The sequence below is a fragment of the Oryctolagus cuniculus genome, chromosome X (assembly GCF_051225735.1).
Source record: "Oryctolagus cuniculus isolate XC-2025 breed Fujian yellow rabbit chromosome X, ASM5122573v1, whole genome shotgun sequence".
Lineage (NCBI taxonomy): Eukaryota > Metazoa > Chordata > Mammalia > Lagomorpha > Leporidae > Oryctolagus > Oryctolagus cuniculus.
This window is the reverse complement of record NC_142888.1, coordinates 97,999,064-98,012,431: the sequence shown is the minus strand read 5'-3', so window position 1 is coordinate 98,012,431 and position 13,368 is coordinate 97,999,064. Positions and strand designations below refer to the sequence as shown.

At 42.6% G+C, this 13,368-nt stretch overlaps 1 long non-coding RNA gene across 6 annotated transcripts in view; it reads right to left on the bottom strand.

Moving 5' to 3' along the window:
* Positions 1-8,883, bottom strand: part of LOC149119710 (uncharacterized) — a 100,780-nt gene extending 91,897 nt beyond the window's left edge. For 2 of the 6 annotated variants that reach the window (XR_016228259.1, XR_016228264.1), the window contains exons 1-2: positions 7,739-8,101; positions 7,323-7,414 (exon numbers count right to left, since the gene is read on the bottom strand). This is a non-coding gene — a long non-coding RNA (uncharacterized LOC149119710). Of the gene's footprint in view, positions 1-7,322; positions 7,415-7,738; positions 8,102-8,813 lie in introns of those variants that run through there. The other 4 variants (XR_016228260.1, XR_016228261.1, XR_016228263.1 and 1 more) reach the window with 4 other exon arrangements.
* Positions 8,884-13,368: the final 4,485 nt, after the last annotated feature.

The following is a 13,368-nucleotide window of genomic DNA, read 5'->3' as shown; positions in this document are numbered from 1 at the left end:
TGCCAGCCCCTCTATTCTTTTTTTTTTTTTTTTTTTTGACAGGCAGAGTGGATAGTGAGAGAGACAGAGAGAAAGGTCTTCCTTTTGCCGTTGGTTCACCCTCCAATGGCAACCACGGCTGGCGCTCTGTGGCTGCGCACCGCGCTGATCCGAAAGCAGGAGCCAGGTGCTTCTCCTGGTCTCCCATGGGGTGCAGGGCCCAAGCACTTGGGCCATCCTCCACTGCACTCCCTGGCCACAGCAGAGAGCTGGCCTGGAGGAGAGGCAACCAGGACAGAATCCGGCGCCCTGACCGGGACTAGAACCCGGTGTGCCAGCGCCGCTAGGTGGAGGATTAGCCTATTGAGCTATGGTGCTGGCCTCTATTCTTATTTTAAAAAAACTATCATGCTATGTTTCATATCAGCTACACCATTTTATACTCCCACCAATAGTACACAAAAGTTCAAATTTCCCCACCTCCTCACCACCACTTGTTGTTTCTTATTTTATTGTTGTTGAAATTATCATCCTAACAAGTGTGAGGTAGCATCACATTGTTTGCTTTGATTTGCATTTCCCTAATTATTAGTAACATGGACCATTTTTTCATGTGTTTATTATATATTTGTTTCTATATTTCTTTGGAGAAGAAATATGTTTAAGTTCTTTGCCCAATTTTAACCAAGTTTTTTTCTATTGTTGTTAAGTTGTAGGATAATTGTTATTCTATATTTTATGTAATATTTAACTTCTTGTAATTTTCCAAAATGTAATAAAAATTAAAAGCTAAACAGAAACTTTATAAATCAAAATTTGTGCACAGGGATAGTTACTTAGTAGTTAAGATGCCCATATTTGAAGCCAGCATTTGCCTCAGCCATTAAAATGCTGTCTGAGAAGGCTGTATCCAGTATCAGAGTGCCTGGTTTGAGTACTATCACCACTTCTGATCCCAGAGTGAAGCTCCAAGAATGGTTCATCTTTAAAAATGGGGAGTCCTCATAGAATGGCAGATGTCCTAAACAGCACTCTGGCCTCAGAATCAACCCTTAAGGCATTCAAATCTAGCTGAAAAGCCCATGAGAGTATTTCAGGCATGGAAAGCCAAGACACTCTGGAAAGAAAAAATGAAATGACCTAAATGAAAGATCTCTGCAAGTGAGATCCCAGTGGAAAGAATAGGTCATCAAAGAAGGAGGTACCTTTCTCTGAAGGGAGGAGAAAACTTCCACTCTGAGTACAACCTTGTCTAAATATGATCAGAGTTGGTGAACTCAAAAGGCTTCCATAGCCTTGGCAACTCATGACAAGAGCCTAGGGTGATTACTGACGCCATAAACAATTTGTTTAAATCAACAACAGAAGTCACTGTGCACTTACTCCTCATGTAGGATCTCTGTCCTTAATGTGTTGTACATTGTGATTTAATGTTATAACTAGTACTCAGACAGTATTTTACACTTTGTGTTTCTGTGTGGGTGCAAACTGTTGAGATCTTTACTTAATATATGCTAAATTGATCTTCTGTATATAAAGATAATTGAAAATGAATCTTGATGTGACCGGAAGGGGAGAGGGAGCGGGAGAGGGGAGGGTTGCTGGTAGGAGGGAAGTTATGGGGGGAAAAGCCATTGTAATCCATAAGCTGTACTTTGGAAATTTATATTCATTAAATAAAAGTTTTAAAAAATTTTAAAAAATAAAAAATGGGTAGTCCTTAAGCCTTAATTGCCCATTACACTAGTCACACATTGTGGGGAGCAACTCGGACTAGACTAAGTTACTGGAATTAAGACTTATTCTATGCATCTGCTCTCCCACAATATGGCGCTGGGAGAGGAGAAAACAGCTTCTACGCAGCTGCCTCCAGTTCGACCAATAAACTGCAGGACCTGCTCCTGATTGGAGGAGAGCAGCGTACTCGGCGTGTGGGTAGCAGAGTTGGGATCAGTGGAAGAGGACTATAAAGGAGGAGAGAGACAACATGCACCAGGAACACCTGAGGAACATCTGAGCAGCCCCCGAGAGAGCCGGCCGGCGGTGTGCCGCTCCCCCGCGGAAGTGGGGAAAGTGGCAGGGGGAGCCGCCCTTCCACGGAGGTGGAAGGATCGGCAGCCAACCCGGGAAGGGCCAAGCAGACAAAAGAACAGCACAGGGTCCTGTGTCGTTCCTCCGCGAAGAGGGGGAGTGACAACACATCAGGATTGAGTGTACCAGCACTAATGCCACTTCCTCCTCTAGTATGGTCAAACCATTGTCTCAGTAAGAGACACAATTTGTCTTAGATTGAGTTCACTAGAAGCAAGGCTGAGACAAAAGTTCTTGTGCAAATGATTTAATGATGAGTGCTCTCAGAAAAGAGTAAGGCAAGCAAGATGGGGCCAGAGGAAAAAGCTAGAAAACAATTTGATCTAGCTGGAGAGTAGTGTGTCAGATCTCAGCAAGATCATCTGGAGTATGATTTGTGTTACAGAATATTTCCACCCAACTTTGAGGAAAAGATCTTTTATAGCCCCATACCAGTCAGTCCCACAATCCTCAAATTTTGACTTTTTCCATTCCTCCAGTGTACAGGTACTCAACTAAAAGGTCCCACTGGGAAAGAAGTGGAGAAATGTGTCACTCCCCCTCTTCATGGAGGAACGACACAAAACCCTGCCTAGGCTTCATATCCGAGTCACGGCACCATTATGTCACTCCCCGTCTTCGTGGAGGAACGACACAGGACCCTGCGCTGTTCTTTCGTCTGCTCGGCCCTCCCCGGGTTTGCTGCTGGTTCTTCCCGGGTTGGCTGCCGTCCCTTCCACCTCCGTGGAAGGGCGGTTCCCCCTGGCCACTTTCCCCACTTCCGCAGGGGAGCGGCACACCGCCGGCCGGCTCTCTCGGGGGCTGCACAGGTGTTCCTCTTAAATGTTCCTGGTGCATGCCGTCTCTCTCCTCCTTTATAGTCCTCCTCTGCCAATCCCAACTCGGCTGCCCACACGCCGAGTACGCTGCTCTCCTCCAATCAGGAGCAGGATCAGCTCCTGGAGGTCAGCACTCAAGTTGGCAAGAGGCAGCTGCGTAGAAGCTGTTTTCTCCTCTCCCAGCGCCATATTGTGGGAGAGCAGATGCATAGAATAAGTCTTAATTCCAGTAACTCAGTCCAGTCCGGGTTGCTCCCCACAAAATGTTACTGTGTGTAATGATCTTGAAAGATCCTTCCTCTTTAAGGGAAGACCTGGACTCCCATTCAGTCCATGGGTTTCACTAACTCATGTTCAGAAACTCAGTAAGAGATAATGATTTTGTTTTGGAGTAACTGACTGAGCTTCCTACTCATCCAAGTTAGATTATTTTTTATTCTGCAAATTAAGTAGTATCCTTGTTGTCTGCCAGTCAATAAGGGTACTTCATAAAATTCATGTGAAATGGAGTTAAAAGGATATATTTTCTATGAATTTTTGGAATATCCCTCACATTATGCCTCTAGGTATGCCTTGTTCTATTAACCACTTCCATAACTCCTTCTTGATTAAGGATTCTTGGCTGCCACTCTGTTTGCACCATCTCCCAGGGTCCTTAACAGGGTGTTCAATCCTGTTTCCCAGTAGAATGCTCCTATATCGGTTCAGCACTCTTAAAATCTTTGTCCATGCCTACTTCCCAGCTCCTGTGATATATGATGACTAGGTGCTACAGTTTTATCAGAGTATTATCCCCTTTGCTGTCTTAGCAGTCATAACAAATCCCCAGTAATATTACATTGTGGCTTAACTCTAGATGGCCTACTGTCCAGGAAGAGGAAGTGTGGGTGCTTCTTGTCATGCAAGGAAGAGGATTCTTTTTATCTTCAAGTGAATGGGGCATGGCAGTTCTTAATAGTATCAGGTCACTTCTGCAGCCACAGAAGAAAAAGAGATATCTGGGAATTCAATGATTTCAAGTCAGATATCCCTAGCCCATGTGTCAGGGTCCTATTATTTCCCAACCAGAGCCCTGACCTTGGCAAAGCAGATCTGCCTTAATCAGAATTTTAGCCAACTTTGGATTGACTATTACTATGATTAAGTCCTAGGCCTGGTCCTTAGCTTTCTCTGTCAACCTGCTGCAGAAAGAGGACCCTCTTTATATGCTACCAAGGAGTTTCTGTGGCTTTCATTCTTTTAAAAAATTGTATTTATTTATTCATGTGAAAGGCAGAGAAATTGAGAGAGAGAGAGAGAGATCTTCCACCCACCAGATGACTCTCCTAATGTGCACAATAGCCAGGCCAAGGTCAGTCCGAACATATGAGCTAGGAATTCAATCTGGGTCTCCTTCATGGGTCACAGGTACCCAAATATTTGATCCATCAACTGCTGCCTCCCAGGGTACACATTAACAGGAAGCTAGAATCAGGAGGGAGCTGTGACTTGAACTCAGGCACTCCAATATTGGTTGCAAGCATCATCACAAGTGATAGCTTAACCACTCTGCCAAATGCCTGTTTTTCTTTTTTGAATTTTGACTCTTACCTTTAAATTCCCAATGAATTGGCTTCAGGTTTTTTGTTATCTTTTTTGCAGTCAGTCAAACTTAAAAATAATTACCAAATTTCATTCTTTTAAAGATTATTATTCTGGGGGCCAATGCTGTGGCATAGCATGTTAAGCTGCTGCCCCCAGTGCTGGCATCCTATATGGGTACTGGTTCAAGATCCAACTGCTCCACTTCCAATTCAGCTCCCTGCTAATGAGCTCAGGAAACAGTAGAAGACGGCCCAATTCCTTAAGCCCCTGAAACCACATGGGAGACCCAGAAGAAGCCCCTGGCTCCTGGCTTCAGCCTAGCCCAGCCCTGGCCATTGCAGAGTGAACCAGCGGATGGAAGATTTCTCTATCTCTTCTTCTCTCTCTCTCTCTCTCTCTCTCTCTCTGTAACTCTGCCTTTCAAATAAAGTAAATCTTTAAAGGAAAATATTATTCACCCCATATTTTTCAAAAACCTGAAATATCCCAATAACCAGAGTGTTTCTTTCTACCAATGTACCAATGAAAGTTATAATTGGGAATATCAATGCTCCACCTACCACCATTAATGGAATCCTCAATATCAGCCAGGTATGGGTGATCTAAGTGCAAAATCGCATCATGGTGCTCACTTCCTAAGACCATCGTGGCACTAACTGTCACAGAGTCTGGATTCCCTAGGAAACAGATTCTGAGATAGAGACTAGAATATGGGCTGTTTATTAGGCAGTGTGCTTGGGATCAACACCTATGGAAAGGAGGTAAAGTAAAGAGAACTAGGCAGAGGGAAAACTAGATCTATCTTGCAGGCCCAGTGAAAGCCTCAGACAACCTAATAGCAGGCCCTGGAACTAGAATGACTGGTTGTCCCAAATTAAGAGGGCCAGGCCTTTATACTCTTGCATTGATTAGTTATTGGGTATGGAAGGAGGCATGATATTGAGTAAGGCAGTTTTCTTTAGTCCACACAATTTCTCTTTAAGAGATGATCCCTAATCTTCTAGACATATGCTCAGCAATTGGAGGAAAATCTGGATGACATATCATAGCATTCACTACATTTACTGATGCCCATGCCATGTGAATGTAAACTGTTTCTGATCCATCTTCTAATAAGTATGGAAAATAACACATTCACTTGATCCAGAGCCACATACAGCTAGTTAATCTGCTCTAGTAAAGACACATCTGACACAGCAGTTACAGTTGTCACTAGTTAGTTAAGTTCGCAGTACTGCATTGTCACCTGTCATGATTTACCTTTTATTTTTTTTCCACAGGCCACACTGGGTAATTCAATAGGCACTTGATAGGTACTATATTGTGTAAGTCTTTGAAGGCACTAAATTCTACAAGTCTCCTTGGATTGCAGTATGATTTTAAATCTATTTTCTTACTGTGTTGGGAAGTGGGAGGGTGAAGGATTTCCAAGTCTTCTAGTTGGCCTTTCCTGCTACAATACCTTTTACCCTAGTTGTCAAGGAACCAATATGAGGGTTCCTCCAACTTCTCAAATTTTCCAATCCAATTATGTATTCTGAAACCAGGAAAATGACCAGCAGGTAGGTCCATAGACCCAGAAGATCCACACTGGCCTATTTCTGTGTAAATACTTTATTACCTGTCCCCCATAAAAGAGTATTTGTAAAAATTCATGAAAAATGGAAAGAAAAGTTTATTTTAATTTATTTAAATCTGTGTATATGAAAGACCTTCAAAATGTTTATGGAAAATGCATATTATGAAAAATCTATGCATAGATTTAAAATGCACCTAAATAAGCTTATCTTTTCATTCCATTATTTGATGGACTTTTTGAAGTACCCTCACATGTTACCACTCAAATAGAAGTAGCTGGGTTTCTCCACTAAAAAGTTAACTCTTTTTCTCTTTATAACTAATAAATATATTGAGCAAGATAAACTGAGACCTATCTTTTTCTCAAACTTTTTTGCACTGATTTTTAACATCCATCTTGTCCACAATAATTATAGTGTTTGTCTAAAGGTGAATCTGTATTTTTCTTACTTCTACATTTATTAATTGGAATTCTTCTGCAAGACATGTCCATTATCCTCAATATATAAGTGATTTCTTATTTATTTATTTGAAAGGCAGAGATACAGAGAGAGAGAAGGAGAGATAAAGATCTTCCATCCACTGGTTCACTCCCCAAATGACTACAACAGCCAGGACAAAGCCAAGTTGAAGCCAGAAGACAGGGCCTTCCTCTGGATCTCTCTCTTGGGTGCAGGGACCCAAACACTTGGGTCATCTTCCATTGCCCTCCCAGGCACACTAGCAGGGAGCTGGTTTGGAAGCGGAACAGCCAGGACACCAACCGGTACCCATATGGGATGCCTTAAGTGATTTCTAGACTCACATAGAGCTGACATTTTAGAATTCATTGTATTTATGACAATTTTGAATAATTTTGTTTTTCTGTCTAATGGTATGGGTCTGTTCCCATTAACAAGCAGTCAAGCTATCCATATGCAACGATGCATTCACAGCTTCTGGGTTGACTTATCATACTTCCATGTATTCAACCAACGTATTAGTCAGCTTTTTGTTACTAGAATTAAATACCTGAAGCTTGCTGGACTTCTAAGCCCTCACCAGAAATGCCCATTATACTATACTTACAACATTCTAACCATTATCTTGCTGCTTCCCAAAACTCTTGTAATATTTTCAAGTAGACCAATTCTGAAAGTTCTTTCACCAATTCTGAAAGTTCTTTCACATCTTCAGATACAGTTAACAGTAATCAGCCTGCTTCTCAGTACCAATTTTCTGTATTTGTCAGCTTCTAATTACAATAATATAATACCAACACAGGATACTTACAAAGAAAGGAAGTATTTCAGTTCACCATTTTAAAGGTTCACAGTTCAAGATCATTGGTCTGATATCTGATGAAAGAGGCAAATGATGAAACACTGGCAAATAATAAAATGCCCATTAAGAATCACATGGCAAAAAAAAAGAATCACATGGAAATTTGAGAAACAGAAAGCAGCTAGGTTCAATTTAGCTTCTATAACCAACCCCTCATGAAAATCACCTTCTGAGAGTATGCCCTCAGTGATATAAGGATCTCTCACTAAGCCCACCTTAAACCCCATCACTGGATCAAGCCTTCCCCCTCATAAGTACCATTAACTTATGATTTTACAGTTTAAACATCTGCATGAGTTGAGGAGCTGATTCATGTTCAGCCAATAAGAAACAATGAGCCCAAATAGCTACAGTTTATTACTTACACAGGTAGCAAAAGCAAGATTAGCTTGGTGTCCTTAGTCCCATCTGATGACCTTGAAATGGAGAGGCCAGATGACAAATCACACAATCATTGGGTCCCTCTGCTATGGAGGAGCCAACTCTAAGCTACAGCCAAGAAATTTATACTGAAGCTATACTGAAGGTAACTGCATGTGCACAGCAGTGGAAAAATCTGTTTACCAGAACCAGGTGGGTAGATGAGAAACTGCCTCATGACAACCTCCCATAAGGTAGGAAGGTGGATGAGAAATGAACTTGTGACAGCTCCTCTCAATATTTCTTATCTGGTCATGTTTCAGAGAGGATCACAGGTCATTCCTCCTAAATGTGACTTAGACTGTGGTTGAACTGTTGCCATGTGGCCTAAGTAGAGGTATTCAAGGTAACCAGGGCAACTGTGGCAAAACCATTAGCCTAAACCCCCAATAAAAATTAAATATTTTAAATAAATTATTTAAATTTTATATAATTTATGTTTTAAATTATATAAATTAAATAAAAATTCCTTAAGTCTAAACCTAGAATTGTACCTGGCACATGGTAAGTGGTCAGTAACTATCTGATACACGAATGAAGAAATAAACATTTATAATGTCTGCTCTCATGGGGTGAGGAGGAATTATCTGCTATCTCTCTCTCTCCTTCAAAGTGGGATCCATATTCTCATTCCTAGTTCTTCTTTACCTCCAATGATTCACCTTATGAATGTCTATTCAGCTTACACTACAAAATCAGACTCAACAAATGACATTTCTAAGGTGTTTCTTTACTCCCCTTTCCTCTTCCTAACTGCATGCTTTTGACGCTTTCCAGTACCAATCTCTGAGGATGGACTCTGTCGACCACTGACCTTTCTTGCAGAGTCGTTCTCAACCCTGAATACACATTAGAATTAGTTTTAAAATAAAGAAAACTTTTTCCCAGATTCCACACCCGGAGACTTTAACTACACTTTAGTGGGGCCTGGATGTGAGTAATTTTCCCTAACTCCCCAGATGATGTTAATGTACAACCATGACTGAGAGCACTTCATTAAGTAAAGGCTGGTGGTCCTACCTGTCACTCCCCCATTCGCGGAGGAACGACACCATCCTGGGTTAGCTGCCGGCCCCGGCCCCGGCCCCGGCCCCCCCACCCCCTGCCACTTTCCCCGCTTCCACAGAGGAGCGGCACACCACCGGCCGGCTCTCTCAGAGGCTGCTCAGATGTTCCTCAGGTGTTCCTGGTGCATGTTGTTTCTCTCTTCCTTTATAGTCCTCTTCCACCAATCCATGCTCTGCTGCCCACACGCCGAGCATGCTGCTCTCCTCCAATCAGGAGCAGGATCAGCTCCTGCAGCTTATCAGTCAAACTGGTGAGGCAGCTGCGTAGGAGTTGTTTGCTCTCTCTCAGCGCCATATTGTGGGAGATCAGATGCATAGAATTAGTCTTAGTTCCAGTAATTTAGTCTAGTCTCAGTTGCTCCCCACACTACCAAGTGCTTTTTGGTGCATCTGCTCTTAAGGACCTAAATATACTTGAAGGGAAACAAAATACTTTATTCCACAAAACAAAGAAAACAATGAAATGCAAATAGCCCAAGGAGAAGAATTAGACTGACCTAAAGACAGTAATGTTTGGGGGCCTGCGCTGTGGTGTAGTGAGTTAAAGCCCCAGCCTGCAGTGTCAGCATACCATATGGGTGCCAGTTCAAGCCCCAGCTGCTCCACATTCAATCCAGCTCCCTGCTAATGCACCTAGGAAAGCAGAGCAAGATGTCCCAAGTCCGTGGGCCCCTGCACCCATGTGGGAGACCCAGAGAAAGCTCCTGGCTTCGGATGGCCCCAGCGCCTCCCATTGCAGCCATTGGGGAGTGAACCAGCAGAAGGAAGATCTCTGTCTCTACCTCTCTCTAACCCTGCCTTTCAAATAAATGAAATAAATCTTTTAAAAAAAAAAGTGGTAGTAGTGTTTGAGCACCAGGCTCTAAAGTCAGATGATCTGGGTCAGAGTACAAACTCTTCCACTTATCAGACAAGTGATCTTGGACAACTAACTTCTCTTATGTGTGAAAATATCCTTCTGTATACTTGGTATGTAATAGTCCCTCAATATATATTGACTGGATTTGAATCTCTCAACTTCATCTCTAAATTGAAAGTAAAAATGCCTGCTGCTTGTGAGAATAAAAATAGACAATAGACATGAAGGCACTTTCTAAATGTTTAGGTGTTGTACAAAAGAAAATTATAGTTTTAAATTTTATTTTCATTTTGAGAGAGCGATGCAGATGGAGAAAGATCTCCCATCTGTTAGTGAAGATGGGTGGAATAGTTTCTTGTCTTCATGCAAGAAAGAATTCAGATGTTAGACAGAAAGGAGTGGTAAGCAAGGTGTAATGGAACAGGGCATCCATCAGAACTGATAGACACTTCTCCAGACTGAGAGTTCCCACTCATTCAGACTGGAGAAAGCAAAGTTACGTGGTTTAATGGAGACAATACACCTGACCAGGCAGATGGCTCAAGGAAAAGCTGAGAGCTGAGCATGCAGTCTGTCTTCTACAAGGACAAAGATTTGCTGAGTGTGAATTAGGCGAAATTCCTCCCAAGGTTTCACTATTCAGTGTTATCAGAATCGGTAGCCCACAGAGTGCTTTCCTTGGAGAAAGATTGTGAAGTTTTTATTGCCCAATGTTCTCAGGCTGAGTAACCAATTTGGTGCTGAGCAGAGAGGATTCTCCTGGGGAGTTTTCCTTGGGTTGAAGGCTGAGATCACCTTCAGTTATCAGGGTATAAGTAGGACTTTGTAGTGTAAAATATTGGGCTGCTTTCAAGGTATGCTTCTGAACTTCCATGGAAGCTTTGTTTTCCTTGGACCCCTCTCACATGCACAGGCTAATTTTTAACTTCCTATCTAACACATCCACTAGTTTACATCCCAAATGCCCAACAACAGCTGGGGCTGGGCCAGTTATAAGCCAGGCAGGAACTCCATCCAGATCTCCCACATGGGTGGCAGGGATCCAAGTACTCAAGCCATCATCTACTGTCTCCAAGGTGCACATCAGTAGGAAGCTGGATGTGGGAAAGACTCATAACACTTCCCTTCCCCCGTGAGAAAGAACATTCTATGCCTAGGGGGTGGCCTCTGAGATAAGCCTCCCTACAACTCAGGGTAAACATCTCAGGTAGTATCTTTTGGGGAGGGAAATGAAAGTTGACTACAACTGTGGCTTGTGTCTTTGATTGACAGCCATGTGGAAATGCACAAAAACACCTGGCTGCTTTCACCTCGAATCAGTTGTGCTTAATTAGTGCTTGCTGTTTAACATAGTGTACTCTGACCAGGCAGTGCAGATTATTGACTGACAGGCCACCATTGGTCACTTCTATAAGTAAAATAAACCCATGTCTCTCTGAGTTGTTTCTTTGGAATTGGCAAACTGCACAGGTCCTCTTGGATCTTGGGCTCCCACAGTATGACACTGGATCGGAAGAAGAGTAGCTGGGACTCTGATATCAGGCAGGCTGATATAGGATGTGGATATCACAAGTGGAAACTTAATGCTGTGCCAAATGCCTGTCCCAATATTTTTATTTTGTGGAAATGTTAACATGTATATCACTTTTTTTCAGAAACAGAGATCTCTATCCACAGGTTCACTCCTCAAATGCCCACAACAAGGGCTGAGCCAGACCAAAGCCAGGAGCTAGGAATTCAATCCAGATCTCCCACATTGGTGGCAGGGTCCCAAGCATTTGAAGGATCAGCAAGTTCTGCTTCCCAGGAAGCACATTAGCAGGAAGCGGGAATCAGAAGAGGAGCCAGGACATGAACCAGGAAAATTCAATATGGGATGTGAGTATCTTAACTACTAACAAAAGCTCACCCTTCTATCACTTCTTTTTAACTTTTCCAAGAACTTCCATGACTGTGGTCTCACATTCTCATAATAGTAAGTTGAGAAGTAAACGGACTGATGAAAACTGAGACAAGATGCTGTGTGTTATCTGTACAAGTTTGCTCAGCAAAACTAAGACCGGATTCCAGGACTGTTAACTCAGAGGCAGTAATTCTCTTCACTAACTGCCTATTATAAAAGTTCTATTAGTAGATTCCCTGATCTGATCAGAGTTCTGCACTGTTGAACATGTTGAGACAGTTTCTTCTTACTTGACATTTTCAAACCAAGGATTATAATCAATGAAATCTAATCAATAATCTACAAATCTATATTCAGCCCTTAGATACATGGTTTGTTTCAGTTTTTGGTTTCCCTCTATTTCAGTTTTCTCTTATAAAATATGTCAGTAACCATGCTGTGGGTACATTAAACAAAATAAGAACAAATCTTCCCCCATTTCATCATCATTGCTCTGACATTGTTATGGTGTGTCACTTTTCAAACTGTAACACTAAAAAAAATGCAACAAAAATGGGGCCTTCGCTGTGGCATAGTGGGTAAAGCTGCTGCCTGCCGTGCTGGCATCCCATATGGGCACCGGTTCAAGTCCCAGCTGCTCCACTTCCGATCCAGCTCTCTGCTATGGCCTGGGAAAGCAGTACAAGATGGCCCAAGGCCTTGGGCCTCTGCACCCGCATGAGAGACCCAGAAAAAGCTCCTGACTCCTGGCTTCAGATCAGCACAGCTCTGGCCGTTGTGGCCATCTGGGGAGTGAACCAGCGGATAGAAGACCTCTCTCTGTTTCTCTGCCTCTTCTTCTCTCTTTATAACTCTGACTTTCAAGTAAATAAATAAATCTCTTTTTAAAAGCAACAAAAATGGCAACACTACAAACTAACAACCACAAGATGGCAGAGTATACTATTTCATTTTTTTCTTGTGTATATCACTTATTTATTTACTCATTCATTCAAGAATTACTCTGAGTATCTGTCTAGGGATTTTCTAGAAGTCAAAAGGATTACAAAAGAGGTATATACAAGTGTGTGATATGATTCTTACCCTTAATGAGCTTGGGAAATGAGGAATGTGTGGGGGAGAAAAGACACACCTGAGAACGTTTAAATGAAAAGATATGTTAATGTGGGATTATCAGCCAAAAGAGTGATGCCAACTGCAGCCTAAATTTACAGTGAGCCAGGAAAATCTGTATGGAGGAGGTAAGAACCAAAGGAGATAAATTAATTTTTCAGGAAGAATAAATTCCATGAAATGTAACCAGTGTGGGCCATGCCACTGAACTAGAAATGAGTGAAACCGCTGGCACCGCAGCTCACTTGGCTAATCCTCTGCCTGAGGCACTGGCACCCCAGGTTCTAGTCCTGGTTGGGGCGCCGGATTCTACCCTGGTTGCTCCTCTTCCAGTCCAGCTCTCTGCTGTGGCCCGGGAAGGCAGTGGAGGATGGCCCAAGTGCTTGGGCCCTGCACCCACATGGGAGACCAGGAGGAAGCACCTGGATCCTGGCTTTGGATTGGTGCAGCACGCCGGCCGCAGCAGCTATTTGGGGGGTGAACCAACAGAAAAGGAAAACCTTTCTCTTTCTCTCTCTCTCTCTCTCACTGTCTGTCAAAAAAAAAAAAAAGAAAAGAAAAGAAATGAGTGAAACCTATGCCCAGGTCGCTGATGGAACTAACTTCATATAACAAATGGATAATGGAGAAACA